We start from the raw sequence: 4322 nt of genomic DNA, 5'->3' as shown, positions 1-4322 counted from the left end.
GTGGCCTGGCCAGCAACACCGGCCGGGCCAGTCGACGGGAATGGGGAGGCCCGTTGGTTCCGGGGCGCAATGACGTCCATTTGCGACGTAGCCATGCCCCGGGCCAGGGTCTTCCCGAGGAAGGCGGTGTACTGGTGGTCGCGCGCGATAGCGGAGTTACGCACCGAGTGCGTCCGCGCGCGACGCCAGTACGCTCGCGCCCGTCGACGACGACGTACGGACGACGTTCTGGCTGCCCAGCTGTACGGGCGATATCGGGAGAAGGTGGTCGCCCTGCATCTGGCCATCAGGCGAGCGAAGGACCAGGCCTGGCGCGATCTCCTCGGCTCTCTGAACCGAGATCCGTGGGGGCGCCCATACAAGATGGCATTGGGACGATTGCGTCCCTGGGCGCCCCCCGTGACGGAGAGCCTGGATCCGGGGCTGCTCGGGCGGGTCGTGGACGCTTTATTCCCCGTTAGCGGGGAGGCGTCCCGGCCCGTCCCTGAGCCAGAGGAACATGAGTGGTCCCCGGATCTTGAGGTCGCGCCGGAGGAGATGGCCGGGGTCGTCAAATGGCTCCGGGGCAAGAATACCGCCCCGGGGCCCGACGGCATCCCTGGCCGGGTCTGGTTGCTCGCCACGAGCGTCCTGGGGGAGAGGCTGAGGAGCCTCTACTCTGGGCTCCTGAGGTCGGGGACGTTCCCCGACCTATGGAGAGAAAGTCGGATGGTCCTCTTGAGGAAGGATGGGAGGCCGGAGGATTCTCCCTCCGCGTACCGGCCCATTTGTCTCCTGGATGAGGCGGGCAAGATCTTCGAGAAGATCATTGTTGCCCGCCTCTCCAGACATCTGTCCCGCGACGGCCCAGATCTGGCGGACTGCCAGTTTGGCTTCCGGGAGGGGCGATCGACGGTCGACGCTATCGACCGTCTCAAGTCCCTCTCGGACAATGCCGTGGCAAGGGGCGGGGTGTGCTTGGCGGTGTCCATTGACATCGTCAATGCGTTCAACACCCTGCCCTGGTCCGCCATTAGGGAGGCCCTCGTCGATCACCAGGTGCCACCCTATCTGAGGCGGGTGATCGGGGCCTACCTGCGGGACAGGTGGGTCGAATACCCGGGCCGGTACGGGATGATACGGAGGGAAGTGGACCGCGGGGTCCCGCAGGGGTCCGTTTTAGGACCGCTCCTGTGGGACCTGGGTTACAACGCGGTCCTGGAGAAGGCCTCCCTGCCCGACGGTGCCACCCTCGTCTGCTACGCGGACGACACGTTGGTGGTCGCCGTCGGGAGTACCTTCGAGAGGACCATCCGACGAGCAGAGGTTGCGGTGGCAGCCGTCGTCGCGAGGATCCGCGATCTGGGGCTGAAAATAGCCCCGGAGAAGGCCGAGGCTGTCTGGTTTCACGGACGGCCTCGGTCTCGGCCACCGGCCAGATCGTGGATCCGGGTTGGAGAAGCCTGCGTAGAGGTGAAGTCCGAGTTGAAATATCTCGGACTGATCCTCGACAGCCGCTGGAGCTTCGATGCGCATCTCGATCGTCTCGTCCCCCGAGCCGAAAAGGCGGCGGCCTCTTTGGGCCGCCTGCTGCCCAACCTCGGGGGACCGGGAGATTTGGTGCGCCGCCTATACCTGGGCGTGGTGCGGTCTATGGCCTTATACGGTGCCCCAATATGGGCGCCGTACGTGATGACCAGCCGGCGCAACACGCTGTTGTTGCGCCGGCTGCAGAGGCGGATGGCCATCCGCCTCATAAGAGGTTACCGCACCACGTCTACCGTGGCGGCGCTTGCTCTGGCGGGAGAACTTCCCTTCGAGCTTCAGGCGACGGTTCGCGCCTATGTTTATGGGCGCACAAGCATCGCCAGCCGTGCTCGAGGGGCCCCGCCGGAGCGCGAGACGGTCGAGGGCTTCGAGCTCCAGGCCCGGCGACTAGCGCTCGCCAGATGGCGTGCCGAGCTTTGCTCCCACGCCGGCGAGCGCGTCCCCGGGGCTCTCCTGCCGCACTTCACCTCGTGGCGGGAGAGACGGCATGGCAGGCTCTCCTACCGAGCGACGCAGGTGTTCACCGGGCATGGCTGCTTCGGTGTCTACCTGTGTCGCATCGGGCGGGAAGCGACGACGGTGTGCCACCACTGTGGCGCGGAGGAAGACACGGCGCAGCACACGCTGGAGGAATGTCCCGCCTTTTCAGCGCTGCGCCGAGTCCTAAAACGGGAAGTCGGTCACGACCTCGCACTCTCCAGCCTAGTTGGGGCCATGCTGGAGAGCCCGGGGAAGTGGGCGGCAGCAATCTCTTTCTGCGAGGAGGTTATGTCGCGGAAGGAGGCTGCCGAGCGGGATCGGGAGCTTACAGATCCCGCCCGACGTGCCCGGGGACGGCGTGCGCGCCCACGCCTAGAAACCACGGGCAGCTGAGAGTAGGCGGGCGGCGGGTGTACCAGAATATGCTGGTTTCATTGCCCGCCACCCGCCAACAGAGGAGGACCTCCCCTGTTGTGAGTGGGGGATGACGAGTCGCCTGAAGGAGGCGAGGGTTAACTGTGATCCTCCTCCAATATACTCGTCGTCCCCCCGGCGGCCGCTGTGATCAGGGCGGGGGCCCTGGTCACCTATCGCGCGGTCGCCGTGTCGGGGCGGTGCGGGGTGCGACCCCTCGCGCCGCCGAATTTAAATGGATTTAGGGGGGAGGATTATATCTCCCCCGGGACGCGGCCGGCTATCCTTACCATCCTGATGGCCGGCCAGGCGAGGGGGAGCCGCGGTAGTGTTCTTCAAGAGTTCCCGTGGCTCCCCCGTTGAATCGCCAGCGATCGGTCCTGCGTCCTCAGGTCGCCGTGGAGGTTTTAGTGGGTCAAACCCCACACTACCCTCGTCCCGCTCCCCCGGGCGGGGCGGGGGTGTCTGGCGAGCAGATTTCCTCCACGTAAAATAAAAAAAAAAAAAAAAAAAGGTTATGTCAAGGTGTCTACCGTGGCGGCGCTTGCTCTGGCGGGAGAACTTCCCTTCGAGCTTCAGGCGGCGGTGCGCGCCTATGTTTATAGGCGCACTAGCATCGCCAGCCGTGCTCGAGGGGCCCCGCCGGAGCGAGAGACGGTCGAGGGCTTCGGGCTCCAGGCCCGGCGACTAGCGCTCGCCAGATGGCGTTCCGAGCTTTGCTCCCACGCCGGCGAGCGCGTCCCCGGGGCTCTCCTGCCGCACTTCACCTCGTGGCGGGAGAGACGGCATGGCAGGCTCTCCTACCGAGCGACGCAGGTGTTCACCGGGCATGGCTGCTTCGGTGTCTACCTGTGTCGCATCGGGCGGGAAGCGACGACGGTGTGCCACCATTGTGGCGCGGAGGAAGACTCGGCGCAGCACACGCTGGAGGAATGTCCCGCCTTTTCAGCGCTGCGCCGAGTCCTAAAACGGGAAGTCGGTCACGACCTCGCACTCTCCAGCCTAGTTGGGGCCATGCTGGAGAGCCCGGGGAAGTGGGCGGCAGCAATCTCTTTCTGCGAGGAGGTTATGTCGCGGAAGGAGGCTGCCGAGCGGGATCGGGAGCTAACAGATCCCGCCCGACGTGCTCGGGGACGGCGTGCGCGCCCACGCCGAGAAACCCCGGGCAGCTGAGAGTAGGCGGGCGGCGGGTGTACCAGTACATGCTGGTTTCATTGCCCGCCGCCCGCCAACATAGGAGGACCTCCCCTGTTGTGAGTGGGGGATGGCGAGTCGCCTGAAGGAGGCGAGGGCTAATTGTGATCCTCCTCCAACATACTCGTCGTCCCCCCGGCGGCCGCTGTGATCAGGGCGGGGGCCCTGGTCACCTATCGTGCGGTCGCCGTGTCGGGGCGGTGCGGGGTGCGACCCCTCGCGCCGCCGAATTCAAATGGATTTTAGGGGGGAGGATTTATTTTATTTCCCCTCGGGACGCGGCCGGCCATCGTTACCATCTTGATGGCCGGCCAGGCGAGGGGGAGCCGCGGTAGTGTTCTTCAAGAGTTCCCGTGGCTCACCCGTTGAATCGCCAGCGATCGGTCCTGCGTCCTCAGGTCGCCGTGGAGGTTTTAGTGGGTCAAACCCCACACTACCCTCGTCCCGCTCCCCCGGGCGGGGCGGGGGTGTCTGGCGAGCAGATTTCCTCCACGTAAAATAAAAAAAAAAAAAAAAGGTTATGTCAAGGTCCCCCCCGTGTCCGCTACCTTGTCGTGGTGGGGGGGCTTCGTGCCCTAATGATCCTCAAGGCTGTGCCGGCGGGGAATTTATTCCCTGGCAGGTTCTACCATGCCGGAGTGGCTTGAGGTGAGGGGCCAACTAAAGTCGGACACATACCGTAAACCTGTGGTCATGTTTTACAGGAA

This window comes from Megalopta genalis, unplaced genomic scaffold, assembly GCF_051020955.1.
Source record: "Megalopta genalis isolate 19385.01 unplaced genomic scaffold, iyMegGena1_principal scaffold0065, whole genome shotgun sequence".
In the NCBI taxonomy this organism is placed as follows: domain Eukaryota; kingdom Metazoa; phylum Arthropoda; class Insecta; order Hymenoptera; family Halictidae; genus Megalopta; species Megalopta genalis.
The sequence above is the reverse complement of the archived record's forward strand: the minus strand, read 5'-3'. Positions refer to the sequence as shown.